We start from the raw sequence: 24,467 nt of genomic DNA, 5'->3' as shown, positions 1-24,467 counted from the left end.
TATTGGCTAATGCTTTATTTCCCACACCTCATACTAAAGCTTCTTTACAACTAAAATCATGGAGGGTATTCTGGAAGTCACTGAAAAACAGTTGAAAGACAATACAGTTGCTGGCCATAGTCAACGTGGGTTCACAGAGGGAAAGTCCTGCATAATGAACTCCATTTCCCTTCAGCTCCATCTAGCTGATGAAGGGAAGTCAGTTGGTGTAATGTTTTTTGGATTTCAGTAAAAAAAAAAATTGACAAAACTTCAAAAAGTGAAAAATGTTGTGTAGCAAGGACACTCATTAACAAATTCCACCAATCACAGCAGCATCACAAACAAGCAGCCACAGAAAAATGGCTTATTTAATCCACCAGATAACTTCAAGAGTGAGACATGTTTGGTGAGCAGTCACTTCTTACAGTCTGCAGCCTATAAGCAATGTTAGCTAGGTTTGTAGCATTGTATTGGAACAACTACATTTAATAAGAACAGACCCTCTGGATCTGAGAGAGGAACCTTATACCTCACATCCAGGCTCCCACAGTGATGAGATTCCTCTGATACTGAGCAGGAACTGGACAAGTATGCCACAAAACTTACCCCAGTATTCTCAAACACCCTGAAGGTAAGGCATATCCTAAACGTGATCTGCTACTTAACCGTCAAAGGACTTCTGATTTTCCTGTATGTTTCTGAGCACAGATAGACCATTGGGTTTCTGTAACAAAGAAGTTCCTCTTGTTTTATTTTGAGCTCAAAATCACACAACAGACCAGTTCAAGACACAATGGATCAACAGTTCAAGACCACTACTACTTACAGAATACAAAGCCATAATGACAAGCATTCCCCTTGCACTACATCAGTCCTGATCTTACATGCAAACACTGAAGGTGTTGTTCAAATCACTGGATACGTGACTTCAGCACCTGAACATTTTTTTCCTCTTATTCTTCAATTTCAGTACATTTTAAAATTCATCCTGCTGTTCAATCAAAGGGTCCCATATTTTCACAACAAAGGCAAAGCAAGATGTGCAGTCAGACTCCAACTTTATCAGATTCGTTAATAGTTTCACTTTATTTAATCTTTCGTTTTCCTTTGGAGAAGGATAGGTGGGAGTAAGGAGATGAAGATATTTATAACACTGACTGGAAAAGAATATGTTTGTTTTCAGTCTTTGTGCAGCAGGAAATATCAGGATTCTGACCTAAAAGTCAGGCTTTGGAGGAAGGACCTAAATATAAATATTTTAGCACTGGTGACTCATCACTTGGTACACGCACAGATTCGCTTGGGTTTAATGCTTTCACAAGTGAAAACTTCCAAGCCATTCCCATCACAGCTGGTCATAATTAGGCAAGGGGTTATTCCATTTTGTGTGACATCACCCAGAAGGCCACCAAGCTGGGGGGAATTAGCAGAGAGGGTGGCCAGTGCTGGAGGTTGCTGTGTGTAAGGTGTGCGTTGTTAGTGGGCAGCTCTACTGTGAGCTGGAAGTCAGCTGGGAGGGAGTTGCATTGTGGCTGTATACGTATTTATCATTGCTGATATACATATAATATATATGTATGACTATATATATAGTTATCATTGCCTTTTTTCCCCTTGTTTCCTTTGCTGTCATAGTAAATAGTTTTTATCTCAACGTATGAGTTCTATTTTCTTTCCATTTCTCCCTCATTCCTCTGGGGAGGAAGAGTGAGTGAAGAACCACAACAGCCTGCTCCAGTCATGCATGTCAGAGTGAAGGAAACACAAGGAAAACCACATTTAAGCATAGTCAAGTGATCAAAGATAGATTTTAGACATTTAAGAAACCGAAGGAGTTTGTTTAGGGTAGCAGTATCTTATATAAAAGCCAGCAAACATGACATTAAATACGCTCAGGGAGCTTCAGACTATCTAGGGATGTAAGCTGAAGTAAGGAAATGCAGAAAGATCAAGCCAACAATCCTAAATGCCTAAAAGGCTATAATCGAGGGAATCTATTTCATTGTTTTTCATTATTTGCCTGAAATGAAATCAGGAAGGAGTTACTTAAATTTAATTAACTGAAAAACACCTGAATCTTCAGAGCAGAACTGAATGTATGGCAGCTCAGCCTTCTTCACTCATTACTAAATACACCAGCAGACTGCCTTCGCCATTGCTGTCCTTGTCCAAAACCTGGAAACCCCAGTCAAACATCCCAAAATATCCATCAAAGCCCAGTTATGCTTCACTGTTGACTCCAGCAGTTACCAACGAGAGTCCTGAAGTGAAGCCACCACTAAAGCAAAGCTGAAGTCGAGATGACGTAAACCATAATGGCATAAGCACAAGACACAAGGCCAGGGAAGGGAATGCCTCAGGACAAAGCCCCAGTGAAGGCAGACCCTTTAGCACTGCTCCCTTAGCTTCCCAGGCTACCCAGCACGTGGGACTCAGTACACACATGGACTAAACATCCTTCTGAAAGCTGCCCTTATTACCTAACACACCTGTCTATACAATTGCTTCCATCTCCAAGCAACTGCCAGCAAAACAAGATCAGTAATGCATGTAGCCCATTTGTGAGTTCAGCAGAATGCTTCAAATGCAGCAATCATTTCTCACTTTGAATGAAGTAAGCAGAGCCATGCAGACTACTACTCTTGGTCATACAAGCAGGTCATACAAGCACACATAAAGAGACAGGAAAAAGGTGTTGGGAAACTGGTCTTAATTCAAATATCTGATCATGAGACATTTCCTGGCAAACCATGTTTGGACTTCTAAACAGACAAGCAACCAAAGCTCAGGTTTTAGCAGAGTTAACTTCATTCAGTGGGCTTTTATACTGGAGCACAGCAAATATACTGGAGACATCCCAATATTTACATTTGCAACCTGCTCCCTTTGGGTTATCAGGTTAAAAAGGAAACTAAAACACCAACTGCAAAACAGAATTTAAAATGTCACGTAGTCATGACTTGGTTAAATTCAGTCATAATAGTCATCAGAATGGTTCAGGTCTGGGATTTCATCCCTGATGATGAAGAAGAAACAGCTAAAAAGCACTCAATAGTGATAGGACAAGGGAGAATGGCTTTAAGTGCTAAATGGGGAAAAATATGTTAGATACCAGGAAGAAATTCCTTACTCAGAGGGTGGTGAGGCACTGGCACAGGCTGCTAGAGAAGCTATGGATGCCCCATCCCTGGGGGCATTCAAGGTCAGGTCAGATGAGGCCCTGGGCAGCCCTCAACAGGGAGGTTCGGACTTGTTGATCTTTAAGGTCCCTTTCAACCTAAGACACTCTGATTTTACGATCCCCCAAGCAGCGCATTCCAATGTCTGACCAGCCACTCCATTAATAAATTCTTCTCAGTGTCCGATCCAAACTTCCCATGGTACAATTTGAGAACACTTCCTTGTTTCCTATCACTTGTCACCTGAGAAAAGAGACTGACGCCCTCCTAACCGCAACCTGTTTTCACACAGTTGTAGAGTGATGAGGTCTCCCCTCAGCCTCCTCTTTTCCAGACTAAACAACCTGAAGTCCCTCACTTGCTCCTCTTAATTCATTTTCTAGTCCCTTCACTAGCTTTGCTGCTCAAGTAACTTAATGTCCTTGCTGTACGGAGGTACCCAAAGCTGAACACATGCTTGAGGTGAGGTCTGACAGTGCCACATGTGAGGGGACAGTTGCTTCCCTACTCCTGCTAGCCACATCATTTCTAATGCAGAACAAGATGTCATTGGCCTTATTGGCCAGCTGGGCACACTGCTAGCTCACGTTCAGCGATGTTCAGTTGTGAACGTAACTTATTAGAGAAGACGCAAATGAATTCAAGATTACATTTTTATCATGCTTCTTGGCTTTAAGATCATCATGATGTCCACAGCAGATGCAAAGCAGAGAGTTCATGCCAGAGACATAGTATGATTTTCAGTTTCTGAAAATGGAAATAATCAGAGAACAATTACCAAAAGTCTGAACTATTTTTTTTTTCCCCTTTGAAAGCAGAATAAAAGGAGAGCTGATGACTTAGCTGTAAAAAAGAATGATTCAGCCTATAACGTGCCTCACAGGAGGTAAACCTGAATTTAAAACACTTAAAAAAAATAAAAAATAAAAAATAAAATTAAAAAAGGCATAAAGTTGCCAGCAACCAGTATGAAAGGTTTTGCCTCTCATTTGATTACTGGCATAAAAGTCACTAAATCCCAACTCTCTGGATGAATCAGTAAAAGTGGGTTAACACAAGCTACCACTCGATATTTTCAGTTCTTTCAATTTATATACTACAGTCCAATAAACAAGATTTTCCTTGAGTCATCAGGCAGTCAATTATCAGTATCAAATTTATTCTTATTTGCTGAAGAGCATTAAGGAAGAGTCACTGTCACTTAAGCCAACCAACTTAGTTCATTTTTGCTTAAGTGCTCAATAAAAGTAAATTGTTCTAACAATGAATCAGGGCGATTTTCTTAGGAGATGATATAACATGGCTTCTCATTGAAAACAATATTCCAAGATCCTTTTCAAGTACAACATTCTCACAACTTCCAACAAAGATGTCAGTTACCAGCACATCTGAGAATCAAGAGTCCAGACCTGAAGGATCTTTTTACTCTGACAGTACAATTCATAGCCATTTATTACAGCAGCCTGTAATCTACACCTTTTTGTCTATGCCATTCATAGCAGTATGTAGTGGACCAATAGCGTCTATGCAGACTTAGCTCTATTTTGATAGCTGTCAGTAGCACGTATGGTAATACCACTTCCAAACGACTAAATCCTAGAGAGACTCTATTGCTAGGCCCTTGCTAGCAAGGAACAATAGCTATCATATATCAGAGCAGCTGTCAAACAAACCTAAAATAAAATCATTGTAAGTATAAGAAATGCCAGTGGAAGAAAAAGTGTCTCCTGCTTTGCAGTTTTACAAAGTATATTCACATGCAGTAAACAACAGGCTTTACAGCTGACAGCATCTGCTCCCTGGCCTTTCACAGTTTAAAATGAAAGTAGGTCCTTTGAAGGGAATTAAGGGTAAGAGAGCAGAAATGTCTCAGAAACAAGATGAGTTTGCCAGCCTGGAACTGGCACTCTTTTAATCAGTGCCACAGTTAAGAACAGTGAAAAACTAGCCCTTCTAGTTACAGCAGCCAGCAACTTTTAGGGATCCATCTAACACTGGCAATAAGGAAATGCTGCTTTCAAACCCAGTTTTTACTAGAGCTTAAACACTTCTATCAGCTCAGGATTTATAGCTTCTACTGGAGGTTTTCTGGATCGCAGCGCTTCCCCCTTTATAAAATAACATAACCACCGGAGAGTTGGAAACAACTGTAAATTACCTTCTAGAACACGGGCACCTAATTTTGTTACATCTTGAATGACTAAACCTTCTCGTAGCTCTCCAGGATAGGACTGCAGGGAGGGAAACATGAATTCGAAAAGACAAGAATGGGAAGAGAACACAATTAAAGGTGCAATAGTAAAACAGAATATTAATTGTGTGGTACCAGACACCTCATTAACTCACTCTTTGGGATTCTACGGCAGAAAATCACAAGGAAAAATACAACAGATAAATGGAATCTGTGGGCCAAAAGTTTGAACAATTGAACAAGGTTTCTCCTGCCCTTGGAGACACATCACTTGAACATCACTGTTCAAATCTGCAAAGTGAGGCAGGTAAACCTACCAGTTATCTGGAGTACTGGATGTACAGTAATGACAATTCTTCCAATTTATATTCTATACATTTAAAAATAACCTCATTGAAAGCAGAACACAATTTCCGCCATGTATCAAATCCCATATTTTCCACTAATAATGAACAATATATATCTCTTTTTGATGCCATAAGACGTTCTTTCTTTCTCTTCGCAATGGTGATAAAGAAAGATTGTGCTAATAAAGGTGGCAAGATTTATTTTTGAGGATGGTAATACAAAAAAATGCTGCTCTAGAAGCAGTTGTAACATTTACCAAAGGTGCCCATAGATTTTACTTCCAGACAGGAAGATTATGACCACAGACTGGGCTACTAAGAAGCATCACTGACGGATGAAGCAATTTCTGCATCAAAGCCCATAAAACCCTGTTCTGACACCTCCTTACTTTCCAGAGGGCTGTCATGATTTACAGGTTTTATATTATATCGCTACTCTCCTGTGGGACTCAATGGCTATGAGCCCCTTCTGTTAAATATGCACCTCACTTACATAAAACAGCGTTATTTTGTATAGTCATGGAACTGGAATTGTTTGAGTTGGAAGGGACCTTTAAAGGTCTAGTCACACACATATGTGGATTATGAAAATGGCTGTAAACTAAGAAACCTTATATCTTAGAAGAGAATTGCTGAAAGCTTCCTCTTCTCCCCTCCTCCCACAAATGGAAGGGATCAAACCCAAACCTATTGTCACCTGATTGCAAGCACTTTATCACCTGGGCCAGCGTGCTGAATGCAGCCTCTTTGTGAAAGCTAGACTACATCTTTGGGATGTTTCTGCACAGATGTCTTTATTAGGGCACAGTACCCCCATTAACTGGTGTTTTCATTAAGATAGTAGGTCCAAATACCTTTAAGCACACAAACATGTATTTCCTAGCAACACATCTAGGGAATCTGTCTTTGTTTTGCTCTGGTGGTGACTTACACTGAAATCAGCACTGTCCTTGCACAGGGTGGGCTGGGGCCAGGCTTTGGGCTCTGGTAAGGACCATCCCTTGAGGTGGATCACAAGCTCTCAGTAAGTCACAGTGAGCATCTACACCAGCCTGAAGTGCCTCCTCCTTCAGCCTCCACCGTTTCTCTCCCACATCCTCAGTCTATACAACATTTTCTGCCCTTTCTTGAATGCATTTTCCAAGAGGCACCACCAGCATGGCTGATGGGCTCAGCTGTGCCCTGGGTGGGTGCACTGGAACCAGTTGTGTCCTGCATTGGCAGCCCACAGCCCCCACCTGCCCACACAGAAGGCAGCCATACAGAACTCAGCTGCTTCATCTCTCACGTCAGGAAAAGAGAGGACATGAAAAAAAAAATTAAAAACATTTTAAAAGAGCTTTAGAAAACTCCTTCCAAATGTATTTGCACTTCAACAGAGAACACACAAGGTCTGTAGTGGTTCTGAAGTGGTACAGGGCAGAGCTACTGAGAATGCACATCCACAACTTGAAAACTGATGCCAAAGTGTGCAGATTACACTTCACCACTCAAGTCTGTGGACGTACACAACATGTGCAGTAAACACACCTGTTCTGCAGAACACAGAAGAGCAGCGCTGGGTTTATTCCATGGGTTCTGTGATCTGCTTCAAATCTCAGTGCTACAGAGGCTGTCCAGGCAGCCTGTGGGCTCACGTTGCCCAAAGACAGGACTGAGAAGAGTGATGCTGGGCACAAGTTGCCTAAACATTGCCTTCTGTTCCAACAACATGCACCGCATGATGAGATTTGCCAACAGAGTGCAGTGGGACAGCTGAATTGCCAGTGGGGTCAGCAAAGCTCATCCACACAACCTCCACACAACAGCAGCTCTGAAAGTAATGACCCCTATTTCACTATATTGCCCCACATCATCAGAGGCTGAAGCCAGGGTTATGGCAGTAGAGGTTGAACCACTAGCGGGCTAGTGGTAGTGACTGTGTTGAAAAACAATGTGTTGTAGCTGAGAATTTGCTCTATCAAACAATGCTATTGCACTCTTTGTACCTGTTATAGTTTCCATGGAAAGAAACAGGAGGCATTACTTTTGGAGCAAGCTATATATTGTGGTCACTTTATTAGCATAGCAATTTTATGTTATCTCCACCTGTCCCAATGAAAGCAACACCTCTAACCACCAAGGAGGACCCTTGTAATTTTTTCCATCAAGATATCCGAAACAAAAATCCAGATCTAAGCAATTATACCCCGAGAAAAAAACAAGAGCAAAACTGGAATGCATTAGCCATAAATGAGGCAATTAAGACTAACCTTTGCTAACCTGGCAGGTCAATGGTACAAACAGTATGCCAGGAGTTATTTGGGTCCTATAGATGCCCTTTAAAAAGCCAATTATCTGGAAATGAGCAACTCTTGACAGATTACAATACACCAGCCCTCAGAAAGGGCCAGGGAGGGGAAGGGAGGAGCTTCAGGGTTGGCCCACACGCAGCTTTTCAGCATAATTGAAAAGCTCTCACTGCTCAGAGGAAGGCCAAGGCTCCTTTCAGCTGAAGGTCTTTGGAATTAATTGCACTACCTCTTACTAAAGAACGGCAGGGCGTGTTTTCTTGGATGCTGTGTCAGTGTGTGAATGGGTTTTTAAGAGGCACAACAAATTACAAAAGCAAAGCAAAAAAAAAAAAGAGAGGGGACATGGCAAGTTATATAAATAAGAGTGCCAGATCTTTCCACATTGACTGCATGAGATGAAACAAAACAGAACCGAGCTTCAGTTATTTCAGAAGGAAACTGAAAAAGGCACCATAACAGCCATGGGGCACATACAGACAGTGGTTAGAAAGCAGGTAGGACAGCACAGCACATGTGTGTGCACTCAGACATGGGGGGAAAGGAGGGCCTTTGATGTCAGTTCAACATTCACAAACAAAATCCTCATCCACACACTATTTTAGAAGGAGCAGGGCATGAAATCCCACCCCAGGGTCATCTCCAGGTAACACCGCCGGCCTCACAGCAGATGCTTTAACCAAGGGATTCCAGCCCCAAATGTAGACTTGAGATCAATTATTTTGCTACAGATGTTATCATTTATCTATTTTAATTTTCTTTCTAAGTCCTTGAAACGAACTGAACCTGGGCAGTGTTAGGGATGATGGCTCAGCTATAGCCCTGAACCAAGGCCACGCTGCCCCCTCCTAGAAGTGTTCCAAGAAGGAACTGGGAACACCTGATGTGAAGGCCATGAGGGATATTTTCCTGGTGCTCTTTTTCCTGCCTGCTGTTCCTGCCTCTCTGTGCTGTCCCACTTACTCACCTTGTCCCACCAACTACATCCCATTCATCCTTCACTCTGACTGTTCAGTGAGCTTCCTTAAGCTTCAGGGGCTGCAAAAGGGCACCACAGAGATAGTCATGAAATGCATCAAACAGCAGAAAAAGAGTGGGACAAAACCTGCAGCCTCTACCAGTAGGAAGTAAAGGCTGGGCTCACTGCTCAAGCCTGTCTAGGTCTCTCTAGATGGCATCCCATCCCTCAAGCATGTCGACCTCACCACACAGCTTGGTGTCATCTGCAGACTTGCTGAGGGCACACTCAATCCCACTGTCAATGTCATAGATGAAGATACTAAAGAGCATCATTCCCAGTACAGATCTCCGAGAGACACCACTTGTCACTGATCTCCATCCAGATACTGAAGACATTGCCCATGGCTCTCTTGGTATGATCTTGCAAACAGTTCATCCTGCTGCCCTGACTGCATTACTGGAACACACAGAAACCAACACTACTTTTATCCATAACAATACAAAAGGGATCTGCATGTCAGCAGTACCAGTTCCACTGGCAAGACAAAGGCTACTATAATGCTTGAACAGCAGCAAACCTTCTGCACAGATGGGAGCTACTGCCATCTGCACTAGTGCCAGGATGCAGGTAGCTGTGACAGGGCTTGGTTAACAGCACATGGTCAGTGCTTGCTACGAGCCAGGCCCTGACTACCTATACCAGCAGCCTGGTGTAGTCTGATGTGGGAAAAGTAAAGAGCTACATGGAGTTAGGAAGCAACACACATGAGCACTGCTGCTGATGTGGGCTCCTGCTCATGTGTGCGCTCTTGTTTGTGGGCAACGAGACAGAATATAGAAATCCATAAAGCATCGACAGAGAGCAGAGAGCAATCGGAAAACATGAGATCATGAAACAACAAAGTGCCACAAAATCATTACATGCTCATCTTCGACACATAGACTGGATACCTCCGGCTTTGGAAAACAAAAAACAACTTCCATAGCACCCAGTGAGAGTAAAAACAAGGGCAAAAACAGCCACATCCACCAGCTCTGCAGCTACCCCATGCAGCTCCCCTGCTTAAAAAAAACCAACAAAAAACACCTTCTATGAGCATTTATTACCTTCAGCTCTCAAATTCAGGTTTAAGGCATCAGAGTGCTGCCTACCAGCAGCCCTCCATAGTGCACAGCACTGACCAGCAGCTTGCACAGCCACTGCACACAGCCTGTAACACAGGTGAGCCCAACAAACACATCTCCTGGGGTGCTACATGGTTAATGAGCTGGGATCTCTTAGCAGAAATAAATGCACGAGTTTGATATTTATTATAGCTCACAATATAAGCAAGTAAAATGCATGTGCCATTAGTTAAGCCGCTTTTTCGTTTGATTACTCTGTTATCAGAACTCCCTAGGGCGATCTGACTACACGGTGCCCTATATTTAATGGCAGTAACTGCTGGTGTACCTGATCTGACAATCACAGGGCTTCTTTTATAAGCAAATATCTCCAGAAAGGCTGACCCTGCTCCTTTCAAAGAACCAATGCACAAAGAACACACCGGGTTCCTCTCAGCAGCACCCACTGCCTCTCGTTAACTTCCACTCAGCCTGCTGAATGTATGCCTCACCAACACAGGTGAGCAGCTTGTTTCTTACAAGTCCTTAAACAAAGTCCTGCCCATTCATCTCCGTTCCCACTGCTATTTTTTCCATTCCATTTACTGCTCAGGTCTGCTTTTTCCCCTATGTACATTATCACTGCGGTAGCTTTCCTACATCTCACACCAGCTGTTCCATAACGACCCAGGTCTCCTTGCTGCCATCTCTATGTGCTGGCTTGATCCTGCAGGGCCAGCCCTGCACCCACCATGGCCCCAGTAGATGCCACCATTCATATGCTAAGTTTGCTCCTTGTGCCATTCAAGTATATCCACTTCAGGGAACTGGCAGGACCAGGAAAACTGAGAGGAAAGGGAAAAGGTTCATGTGTTTCCCTTGGAAAATAAGTGTGTTTGATTCTACCTCAAGTTAGTCCCAGCATCTGGGAACAAACCCTGTACCCTGTCCTCCTATGTCTGCCAGTCTGTAGGAAGGCTGTTAATGAGGAGCTGCACAAAGGGGGAACCCACCTCTCTTTCAGAACCTGGAGAAATCAGTCTTGGAGTTCTCTTCAAAACCACTGCCTAACCTTATCTTCTCACATGTCGTCACCCAAGTTCCTGCACACCCCATTTTCTTACAGCCCTCTTAAACAATCTTCTCCCATTTTATCCAGTTTCTCAGTCCTGCCTCCATACGCACCAGACCTGGTCTGTTCTGAGCACAGTCTTTCTCACTAATTCAACTCCTTCTCGCTGTTCCGTGCAGGCTGTCCTTTCACAACTCATTTATCCCATTTCAGTGCTTTTACCTTCTGGTTCTAAACATTACCAATCCAAATCAATTTTTTTTCTCCTTTTAAATGTTTAAAATGTTTCTTGATTAATAGCATGTTGCTCTCAGCTGCTTTGTTCAAAGACTCAAACAACTGGTCAGAATCAGCACATTATAGCAGCATCACCTGTCCCCTCACCTAGAGCACTGACAGCTCTTCTCACTGCTGAGCTTTCAGCTGCCAAACCCAATACCCCAGTAATTAACAAACAGCCACTTGGCAAGTCCTCCTGCTGCTTAAGTGTGTGGAGGTCCTAGTGGAAGGTCAGTACAAATGGGTCCTTCAACTTGACCGTGCATAGGTATTCTGGAGGGTATGTGCACACTTGGTGTCAAGCACTCCTTCTGTGTAACGTCAAGTGGAGACAGTCAGACTGAAGGGACACTCTTGACACAAAGTTTGGAGCTGTAGCAAATCTTTCACTCAGGCCTATGCCAAACAAAGACTGCCTACGTCCACAAAGAAAAAGCAATCAAGGAATTCATTTGTTTGGGTTATTCTTGCTTCACAGTGCTGGAACAGATGCTCAACTCCCTATTCATTTTCTTCAGCAAAACCAAACGACTGCCAGTTTATTTCCACACTCAAAGCTGAAATAAAATACCAGGATCCCACGCTCTCACCGAGCAGCCTCTACAAAGGGACTCTTTTTCTTGGAATGGGCTACAGCAATAAGAACTTTCTTAAGTGAAGACGTAGTGAACAAAAGAGCAATGATTGTGACCTCCTTTTCTATTTTATGTCCTGAAAAGGCAGCCCGATGGGTTTATTTTGTTCCCTGTGAGACTTCTTTCTGTTCAGCACTTCTGTCATCAAAATCAGAATGTCAGAAATGTTCCATCTTTTCTCTGAAACAACCCAGAAATATCAGGTAGGGAAAAGGTCCTGCATCAACATTTTCCCCATGTGCCAGCACTTTAGGACACATCGACTTTATAGACAACATATGAAAGAGACCTTTAAAGAGTCCTAAGCAATGAATCATGTCACCTCAGTCAACAGCATTTGTTAGGTTATAATGCATGATGCTACCGATACTTTTCTTTCAGAACAAAATGGGTCAGGCAAGATAAGGACCTTATAATACAACAGCAGACAGCAGAAGTTCTAGCTGTGGTTCTAATAAGAGCAGCAAGAAGTCAGACTCCTCTTCCCCTTTGCAGATAATGAAATAAATCACTTAGAAGCTGCACCATCATTTCCAAATCCCTTGTCTAAAAAAGGAAGCTCTAATTAAATTAGTTATTAAACCCAATTAATTAAAGCTGCGCAACTTCTGTACAGACGCACTTGCTTTTGCGCGAGACTTACTCGCATTCAACCCTCTTTCTAATCAACATAAGCAAAATCAATACATGAGAGTTAATGCCGCATGCTGTAGTTGAAGGATGAGTTCCAAGTCACTTAGTTACAGTTAATTTAGAAAAAAAAGTTCTCTACTACACAAAGTCTGCCCAAATTGCCATTTTCTCTTACCTGAGAATCAATTGTCTGACTTGATGACAAGGAGTGGGGGAATGCATCGTTCCACTCTACACATTGAATGACTAATCTGTGTTTTCCAGCTAGCATTTTAAGTGACAAAAAGTCAAGTTTTGACTGTAACAACTTGTCAGGGCCTCGGGAGGGCCTCCCACCACCCCAAATGCCCTCTGCTTGGCAGCAGCAGGCCAGGCTCCCTGTTCCACAGCTCCACAAGTGCAGACCCACGCTACAAGGCCCAAGAAGGAACTTAGATCCCTGAGGGTCAGCCCCACTGAACCAGCCTCAGCCACACACCCGCGTAAGTGTCAGAAACTGCAGAAATTGCTGCTTGGCACAATATTCACAATTGGCATGAATGAAAGCCATCCTAACAGAGGCAGCAGCATCACACCACTCACAGCCAGCACCAAGGAAAGCCCTTCCGCTGCTGGGAACAGCACTAGCTCCCACAAACTGCTCCACAAGAAGGTTTGCTGTAGTTTTGACTCATCTTCCCTCTCTTCCCACTCACCCCACTTGCTTTCATCATGTTTTTTTAGTTGTTTTTTCCATTCAGCAATTCCTGTGTCTCCTGTATTCATTTCTAATACCCAGCACACCCCACCTCACCCTCTCAAGCCCTTCCTTCCTCCAGTCCCCTCTCCATTCTTCCCTACATTGCTCCACAAGCACTTAAAAAGGCAACTGCTCAGCACTCAGCAGAATGGGAAAGCCCAGGACCCCAGGGAACCTTCCTGCTTCGTCCCAACCTCGAATAGACTGACATGGGAGCAATTAGAATGCAATTTTATGTAATAAGATGATTTATTCATTAGTACAAGGCACAGATAAAAGCTTATGGCTGATGAGAGAAGCAGGTTTGTTACAGCTGTCAGTTCCACCAGCAAAATGTATTAGTCACTTCATCTTTCTTTTTATCAAACACCAAAGGCATCCTATAATTATGTGTATGTGCCCTTCCTTATAGGAGCCTTTGCACAGTTATTTTCATAATAAAGTAGCAACAATTAAAGTGTCATTAACTGATCGGCCTGTCAGTAAGTTTGATTGACCCATGCATTCCTGATTTTTTAATTATTTGTATTTTTTAAAGATAAGAGTAAGACTTTGGACTCAGTATCTGTCATTTCCACAGCGCAAAGGCTAACAAACGTTGGGTACCTTTAAGCACACTCTTGACCAACAGACCTGTACAAAATTGCAGATGAATTCTTTTCAATGCCAGCTTCAGCAGCAGGAGCCTTATTCCTTGCTTGCTTTTGAAACTATTTTGGCAAAGTCTGAGTACCTACTCGGGCTCTTTAGAAGTTGTCCTTCCAACCATCACGATGAATCATACCTCCACCGCTGGTGGTATATGGAAGAGACTTAAGAACCTTGATGCTTTGGTTCACTATCTCACAAGCTAGGAAAAATGGGCTGAAAAAGCCCTTACCCAGTTCTCCTGGGTCCTTTCATATTCCCCCTATTTCCCAGCTGCCCCCCAGAGACTTTCTGTTCTTCAGAACAGGAAGTTACAGACGAACCACCAAAGAACAGTGTCTACAGTGTCTATCACAGAAATGCTGGTGATGGTTCAATCTCCTTCTGTATGAACCACACCATTCATGCCATTATTCAGCATCCAGCACAAGAGAGGAGAGCATGAGCTCTACCCTGTCACTTTTATGGTGTGTAGGTGGTGGTTTTCATGCATTAGAACCTAGCAAAAACAACAGCATGCATCGGCCCCGTTAAGGTTTCAGAGAGTGAAATTAAATGCCCAGCACCCAAGCAACAGTAGAAAGGAAATCTGTGGAATCAACTCTAATAGAAAGACATCATGTGCAACACATGAGGCTCCAGATCTCCCTCCCCAGAATAAGAGAAGCATGACAACAGTTAGGTCCTCTGAGAAATACGGAAGATCAGGGAAGATTATGGATTTCTCAGGGCACAAAGACCAAGTTGTGGCCTCACCATGGATGAGTTTTACACTACTGGTAATTTCTCTACAGCAGAGGAAAGCAAATGTCTTCTAAAGAAGAGTGTGAAGTCTAACAACCTGCAGAGCAGGCATTGTGTTTGCAAAGGGTGCTGTGATAGGTAGGCTATATATTAAAGAAAAAAAACCTAGAGAATGGAAACATCTTAACTGTGTTTAAAAGAGCTCATTAAATGCTGTCATTAAACATTGTTTCTTTCACTCATGCTTTTTTTTTTTTCTAGTGAAAGAGAAGTGTCAGAAAAAGCAACAAAAGACTTGATATCTTACTTTGTAAAGAACAGCATTCATAGAATCATAGAATTACCCAGGTTGGAAAAGACCTTGAAGATCATCAAGTCCAACCGCAGCCTAACCATAGTACCCTAGTACTATAATACACACTATAGTACGTAATGCTCCTTTCTGCAAGGATGCCTCTCCCCTCACTTAAGGGAAATAACTAATCACTCTAATATCCCAGTCTTCCAACACTCTTCAAATCAGAGGTACATGCAGCAGGCAAAAGGGTGTCTGCCTGGATTTGAACTGCAAAAGCAGTACATAAAAAGTAATGAGGATTACTCATATAACACACAAGACACTTTGTTTTGCACTTCATGAGAAAGTATCCATTACAGAAGACAGCAGTATGGCAAGGGAATACACTGACGCTCTGTATAGATCTCAGTAAGCAATGTGACCAATGGCTTCCATGGGCTAAAAGAAGAGATTTCTCAGAAGAATTCCCATTTTTGTTTCAGTTTGCATCTATGTTTCATCATGGCTGACTCAACTCTCATTATTTGAGACAGCACATCCAATGAACCTTCGTTCATTGCACTACTTAGAAACAGAAAAGCATTCACGTATCTCACTGTAGGCTTAATCCTGAAGCAAGTTACACTCCCTGCAGGCCCATCCAAGCATGTCCCAGAGCCTCCTGCCACCAGCTGGCTGACACCTCCCTGCAACAGCTACATCAGCTACCTTCCATTCTTCTGTGCAGACTCCACACCAGTCCCTGGCTACAAACAAAAAGTGTTTTCCTCCCACAAAATGTATCAAGAGATTTTAACCTTAAAACATTTGCCCTCAGTTTCAGTGGCACTGACATTCGCCTACACTCTCTAGCCATCTTTAATCTCCCTTTTCTTCCCCACACACAGCAAAGTACCACTCTCGTTTTCAGTAACATACCTTTCTAAACAACCCCCAGATATACTCCCCAGCTCCTACATTCTCCAATAGCCCATACCTGATACTAACAGTCTCATAATTCACTGCTCAGAACAGAATGCTGCCAACCACTTTCACAAGCCCCATATGCACAAACACTCCCATACAGTTCCATTGCTACATGCCTGGAACAGTTCTGTACCTTAGCCTCATCTCCAGAGTCTCATCAGTAAACACTTCTCACCTTCTAGAGAGGAAGTTGCTAGGAATGCATACAGGTTGGAACTGTGGTAAAATGAGAGCTCTTCATCTGAGAACATCAACTGAGGGCTGCAAACAACGCACTACAGAAGAAGCAAGCAGGAAGACTTGGCTCTACTTTGCATTGCAAAGGGAATATTCACTGGATTCAAGGTAAGAACCTCTTCAGTTTTTGAGGGTGACGGGGACTTCTGGTCCATCCGGCCCAACCTCTGCCCAAGCAGAGACACCCAGAGCATGGTGCCCAGGTGATGTTTGAAAACAACCAAGGAGGAGACTCAACAGCCTCTCGGGGCAGTATGTTCTCTAGCACCTGCCCAGTACAAGAGCACTCCCTGATGTTGAGGTAGAGCTTCCTGTGTGCTAGTTTGTACCTATCACCTCTTGTTCCAGCACTGGGCACCAAGGAAAGAGCCCAGTTCCTTCCTCTTTATACCCTCCCTTGAGGTATTCACACATACTGATGGATCCTCACACTTTCTTTAAGGACTGAAGATTCAAGAGCTGTCATTTAAGACTTGAATATCTCTGCTGGAAATTCACGTATTTCCTTTGTTTTTGTACAGAAATAAAGATATGCCTTCAAAGCAGTTCCTCTGACGAACACATTCTGTTTCTTAAAACATTTCAGAGATGATCATTTGCTCTATTAGGTGCAAAGCATCCAGCTTCTAAGTCAGCAGGTTCTGTGGCAATAAACTGACAACACACATCAGCCCTAGGCCAGCAGTGGTGGTGCCTCTCTGCTGAGACTAACTGCAGATATCTGACAGTGCCATAACTAAGGACAATTAGTGAGGTTGCAGCAGCCTGCAGCAAATTAGCCTGAAGATACAGCTACATGAGTCATAAACAGGCTCTTTCAGGAAAATATCAGTACAAACATCCCTGCTGTCTATATGAAAGCACTGCTGTTTAAAGGTTTAAGGTGCCAATATGCACAACACAGTGATAAAACGTCCTGGTGTTGCAGTACATCCTCAGCGCAGCATTCAACCATTTGCACCAGAACACTCAAAAAAACAAAACTCAAAGAGAAATCCAACAAAAAGCAGGACCGTGTCATGCTGGTGTTGTAATTCTGTTTATTCATTCAAGGGATATAAACCTTTTCAGACACTGCTTTACTAGAATGTTTTTGTTCCAGGTTGGAGAGAGATCCTGAGAAATGTCTCTCTAGTCTTCTCACAGGTGGTAGGAACTACTACAAACCAAACACTGCTGTTGAAATCAACAGGTGACATGCTAAACCACACTGAGGATGAATAGCAGCCTCCTGCCAGCAGGCACAGTCAGCGAGCAGATCCTGATTCAGCTGCACTGAGGTTTTCAGCATCTGTGCAGCAGGCACACGATGGCCCAAAGTGAGACAGCATCCAAAGATTCTTTTCAGCTCCTGGGGTTTAAGCCATGTTAGTTCATACTCCAAGAACACATGCTGCCACCAGCAGGCTGAGGAAGGCAATTTCTTCCCCTCTGCTTAGTGCTGGTAGGTAGGACATCTGCAGCACTGTATTCAGAGCTGGACTTGCCCACACTAGAAGGGCACAGAGATACTGGAGCAAGTCCAGCTGTCTTTATGACTTTATGGCACCTTCCAATCTCATCCACTCTGTGATCCTGTGACACATTGGCTTCAAGCGTCTGTCGTTGGCCTTACATTCAAAAGAGCAAACAGCACCCAAGGCAGAAAGAGTGAATACACAAAAGAACATGCAGGACAGATCAACTTATCAAAAATATTACCTTTTTCCTTATTTCTTTAGTCGTAGCATACATACATTATGCATCTGCCTACCCACATACTTCTGACAGTTCTGCTTTGGCATGCCCAAGTTGTCCACATAATTCTGGGGAATGTTAAACTAAAATGCCAGCTTTCAGATGAGATACACGTGAGTGCCCTTCTGTATTCTTGTCATTAGTTAGGAGATGTATCTCTGAAGATCTCAGATGCAAATAGGCTTTGCCCTAATGTTTACTGATTCCTGGAGGAAAGTAACTGAGCTGAGTCACAGCACACAAAAAAAGGGAAACAAGCACACACGCACACGTGTGTTTCAATCATCTCCCCCAGGAGGCTGCACTTATTTCACACAGCAACACTGAAGTATAAGATGCAAACGCCTCTTTCTATATGAAAAAAACATCAACAGCCACAAAGAAATACAATTTCCAACAGGCGTTTTATACACATTAGAAAGTTTTAGCATCTGGAGGAACTGAGCAGCTGCAATCTGATGTCTGACAAATGGTACAACTGAAGAATGGATCAAAGCTGAAGGCCCAATGCTGTAATGCAGAACACAGATAGAGAATGCTCTGTATCCCTTAAGTACCTCCATAAAATAAGAACTGGGTAAACATCTGCACGTGAACAGAGAACCCACCTGTACCATTACCTAGCACAGGAAGTGATGAAACTGGGAAAACTTGTTTTCCACCCCACTTCTGCATGGAGAAGCATGTCCCGTGGCATGGAAGAAACCACACGGCTGTCAGCTGATCTTTTAGCTTCATCTGAAGGGTACGCTGGAACTTACCCAAATAGGTCCATGCCAACACCACCTCCTTCTGCATTCAAAGAGAGTCAGGGAACACACATCAAATTTAGCAGCGTTATTAATCCTGATCTGCAGAAAACATTGATGCTGACCTCTAGATACTTGTTTTTTTCCTTCCCCTATGACAACACAGAATAATTTCAAAGGGAAACAAAAGCACAAAATGAGAAAGGTGTCATTAACACAATCTTATTCCAAGCAAACTCTGAAGTGTTTGGGCCTTTTGTCATGGCACTGCACTGCGAAACTCAGCATTTCATCCTGGTGGTCAGAAAACTTCTTCCTCACTTCCACATTTAAAATAGACCAGGAAAAGCACGAGGAAAAAAGTATTCCAAATAAGGTGGTAGTCAATGTCTTCTCTTTAAATTATTATTTTTAATAAGCCCACTTCGTTTAGAACAGCAAAACACGTCACAGTTGTGTTTTGGCAACAGCCTTCTCTTACTATAGTAGCATAGTAAGATATTTTGAAGCCATTTCTCAGATCAATGCTCTGCCTCCAGCAAAGCTCAGATTTGTCACAAACAGTCCTACATCAACTCCAGCTTCCTAGAAGACATCTTTCATGCAACCTATTTCAGTGGAAGAAAAGAGGAAAGAATCCCCAGACATTTCTAGATACCTTCATTTCTATCAGCAAACATTTCAGTAATTTATTGGGGTTTGGGCAAGATCTCTACAAGCAGTAGACTTAATTGCACTGAAGGAAAGAATCTGTGTTCCAGTAATCATTTGCACTGTACTTAGTCACAAAGTTAGTACCTCTCCACATTCAGTGATCCTCATAGCTCACTTACTGCCATTAAGTTTAGTCCTGGCCCTTCGTATGGCAGAAACACGGTCCAGTATAAAGCAGGAAGTTAAATTTTGTTAACTGATGCCTGTCGGGGCTTTTCCAAGAACACTGTCTCTTAGGATTTATCTCCAGTGCCTGAAGAAACTCATACTTTGGATCCAGGTGTATGTACTGGATCCAGGTGTATGTACTGGATCCAGGTGTATGTACCCATATTACAAAACCCTGAACAAACCAAAAATCAGGTCTAACACAGAGATTCGCTGCAAACCTTGGAAGAAAAAGTGACAGCTGTTGTGTGCCATAACGAAAGTCCTACGAGTGCATACTTGCAAGGACTTCTCCACTTTCCCTTGTCTCTGGTCCATTACGTTCCACTTTCATGAACTTCTAAAATCTGCCACAAATTTAACAGTAGCACCACATCTTTTCATCTTCCTTTTAGATGCACTTCAAATTTTTTGGCTTATTTCCACAGATCTTTTTTTTTTCCAGTGTAATAGCACAGACTTCCTCTCCTTCACCTTGCCTGATGAAGGTTATCCTATTTCAACACATTCCATGTAGTACTGGTTAGATCAGTGATAAGCTGATAGAAGCGGATGCCTAAACATGATATCTCCAGCCTCTTGCTGCAATCACACCCTTTTCTCATGTTTTCCACATAACTATATAAACTCCTGTCACTATTTCAGTTAAAACATATTAACCCCAAGACACTTGCCACTCCACACAGCACATCCAGGACTCTTTTCTAGTTTGAAAGAGCTACATTTGTTTTGCTAGCGCTATGCATATCTGAAAGAACTCCTAAGTTTTACAAGCTCTGATATTCTAAAACCAGAGCCCATTTATACTACATATATACTGCAGCACTCTCCCTGTCAGAGGGAAGGAAATAGGCTTATGGATATAAGAAAGGAACTACATAAAGAATATGCAGAGAAGCCTGAGAGGTTACAAGGAGAATTTCTGGAAGCCAGTACAGTATGAAGAGCACCAGCAGTACAGAAATGCTGTGATTCTAAATACCAACACAGTAGAAATGACAGCAGTAAATGCAAGAAAAACATGTTTAGTCAAACAACACAGCTTGGTCTGGGGCAGAGGCCAGAAATTGTAAGATCTGCTTTGCTTCACAGAAACTATTGCAATTTCAAGCAAGTCTAGCTAGGCATCAGGGCATCCTGCCACACAGGAGCTATAAAGTTTTGAGAGCACAGCTGAGAAAACAGTGACCCTGGACCAACTTCACCAAGCACTCAACACAGCTGCTTCAATCCATCTTGCCTCAACAAGCATTTCAGCACAAACTCAAGCACTTTATTAGTCTACATCTTCAAGTCCCTGACAGTGGTGGACTTAGAACTGTGGCACATACTCTAAATTCAGTACACTTTTTAGGGTCACATTACATGACCATACGCTCTTCCAAGCCCAGCACTACCCTGACTGTACAGATACAGCAGAACACTCATTCACTCATTGCCTCAACAACCCACTTGTGAGAGAAGGAACACTTCAGCCTCTGTTTATTCCTTTAAATTGGTGCAAATGGGCCAGGTGGGTTAATAAATAAAAATAAAGGTTGTAAGACGTGGGCTGCATTATAAGCAATGTGGCCAGCAGGTCAAAGGAGGTGACCCTCCCACTCTACTGCCATGGTGAGGCCACATTTAGACTGCTGTGTCCTGTTCTGGACTCCCCAGTTCTTTATAAATATCTAAAGGAAGGTGGGAGACAAGTGGATAAGGTCAGGCTCTTCTCAGTGTAATATAGCAATAGGAAAAGGAGTAACAGCCTAAAACTTGGACATAGGAAGTTTCATACTAGCATGCAGAACTTCTTTACAGTAAGGGTGAGAGAACACTGGTAGAGGCTGCCCAGAGCTGATGTGGAGTCTCCTTCTATGGAGGTATTCAAGACCCACCTGCATGCCCACCTGTGTGACCTATTACAGGGAACCTGCATTAGCACAGGGGTTGGACTTGATCTCAAGGTCTCTTCAACCCATGTGGTTCTGCGAACAGAGGACAGGACTTCAGTAACCTCACTCAAGGGACAAAGCAAGACCCTTTTAAAGCAGGTTTTTGGCAGGTTCCCTACAAATGTGAATGTAAACATGGTTTCCTTCCCTTTTTGATGACAAGTTATCAACAGGTGGTGCATTATCTGGCAGTTCTTCCCCCGTGGCAGATTAGACGTACAGGCAGAACACTCCAAATTGAATGTTTCCCAACAGGATGAGAAAGCCATGGGTGTTTTCAGCCTTATATCCAAACAAAGCTCAATGTCTTATTAATCACATGCTCATAACATCCTGGCCACAAAAGATGTCACTGCCTGCAGAAAGACATCTGACAACTAGTTAAGAAAGAGAGGCTTTTGTATAAAATAAAATGCTTTAAAATTGATTTGCAAATGAACGCAACAAAGCTTTATGAGTGATAAAGCTTTTGCTCAAGTCATCTTCACAGACAGAGCCTATTATTTTGAGTGCCTCAAGTCTCTGCAAATATCAGTCTGCCTTTAGTACACAGCAAATCGTGTGTGCAGCTTCCAATAGATAGATATTACTTAAGCTTTCTAGAGCTAGAATTGCAGATGGATCTGGATTGCATTCAGTTAACCTATCTCTCCATTCACTATGACCTGCAAAAAAGATGTGAAAAATCAGGGTCACAATATCAATTTACAACATGATTATCCAGTCCACCTTCCATCCCTTCTTCTACTGGTTATACATATTTACATCATTCCTGCCAGATGGTTGTCTCATCTTAGTACGGTACTAAACAGGCTCCAAGTGTCCCTAAGGAATGTACTTCAGGGCTCAACTACACAGAATTAGAATGTTTCTAATATCTAGCCCTCACTTCCTCTACTGTACAATTCAGCCCATTAATCCCCAAAGGGCAGAAGCAATAGTAACTCCATTCTGTTCATCTCTCTTCTGGGCTTTTACCTCTTAAAAAACTTAAAACCCACTCTTTGTTTACTTAAGTCTTTTTTTCCAGATCACAGACCTGTGCCTGTAGACATGAGACCTCTTCATACCTTTATATGAATTCTCTGAGGTTTTACTCTTCCTTGATGCGTGATTCCCAAGTCTGGAAAGAGCATCTCGGCCAAGAAAAAGGCTATGAAGAAATTCCCCAATATTTTACTGAGAAGACGAGCTGTAGCACCAAAGTCAGCAGAGACAGTTACAGTGTCCAAGAACTCTGTCTGCTGCTCAGACTGATTTACCTCAAATTTGTTTAGCATTTAATTTGCGACAGCTAGTTTAACACTGAGCTCCTAGAACGATTAGTGCATGGTCAATATACAAAAGTTGGTGTATTTGCTAGAAGTGATACAACTCTGCACAGTATTTTAGGCAAATGGCAGTAAACTACCATACTAACACTTTATTTATCAAAACAATTGAAAAAGCAGAGACACTGAACAGTGGGCAGCAACTCACTGATCATTTCAGAATCAACAAGGCTATTCTAACAATGGCACAGCTCAACCAAGTATTCACAGAGCCCCTTGGGCAACAGACAGAAGTGCGTGTAAACTGGTAGACTCCTTTAAGGCTGATGTTTAAGTACAGAACTCAAAATGCATACAGATGTGCATATATGCATCTGATAGTATCGCCCTTCTGGAACACTGGATAGAAGGCACGTGGCACTAGGAGGCCCTGGAAAAAATTTATGATGACAAAGTTTGAATGAGAAATTACCTCTCAGTGGAAAACGACAATTATATTATTACTTCTGGTTATCAGACAGTCAAGTTAGCGCCTAGAGGCGATACCCCAGCAGTTTAAGCTTTGATGACATTTACCTTTTCATAAGCTACAAGGAGAGAAATGTCAGCAATACACTGGCAACAGGCTTGTAACTTTTCTCCTCACCATACCAACTCCTGAAGAAGTAGTGAACATTATTAGAGCATAATTCATTCCCTTGAGCGTTGCAAATACCAATTTAGTAATCTATCTCTGCCTCTCTTCACCAGGACGGACCATTTTTGGAGAGTTTTTCAAACTTGCAAGAAAAGTTATTATGTGGCAGGTACTGCCTCTGGTACAGCAGATGAACAGAAGGGACATTCCAAAACAAGTCATGCTACTTGAGGATTTGAAGCAGAAAGTGAACCCACAGAGTCTAATGAAAAGATTAAGTTTTCTCTACTTAAGTTAGAGACATCAACGATTCAGGAACCTGACAGTACTTCCATAGAAGCACGGACTTAACACTAAGCAAACACTGATTGCTTTCTACTCAAATCAACCCAGATTCTATGGCAACAAGTCACCTTCAGCAAGTGAACAAACATTTCCAAATACTTTGTTCAAACTGTCAACTTTAGGTTGAGATAGCAGTCCTCTGATAATGTCTTATTCAGCAAGCGTCCCATTGAAGCACAGGAACTTAATAGGTCAGAGGGAGATTTATAGTACGTACATAGGAACAATCAAACCAGCATTCTCTTGCAACTGAGGTGAGGCTGCTCTCCCACCTTACTGTTGAGCTATTTACCTGATGACACACTAAAAAAGCAACAAATAGACTTATGAATCACAAAATGATACTAACTGCAGAAGAAGATGAAACTCATGACTCAGGTTACTAAGATTACCACGTTCCAAATTATACTACATGAATCCCTGTTATGCGTTCCTTTGCAACTAGCATAATTTACAGTTACTATCAATTAAATGACAGTCATAAACAGAGCTTCTAAAAGTTAAAAATGAATCGTGACACTGAGTTAAAAATCAAACAAAAATGTCAAAAGATTAACTTAGTATTATATCTCAGGGCATTTATAAAGATACTAACACAACATGC

Source organism: Excalfactoria chinensis, chromosome 2, assembly GCF_039878825.1.
Source record: "Excalfactoria chinensis isolate bCotChi1 chromosome 2, bCotChi1.hap2, whole genome shotgun sequence".
Lineage (NCBI taxonomy): Eukaryota > Metazoa > Chordata > Aves > Galliformes > Phasianidae > Excalfactoria > Excalfactoria chinensis.
This window is presented reverse-complemented; position numbering follows the sequence as displayed.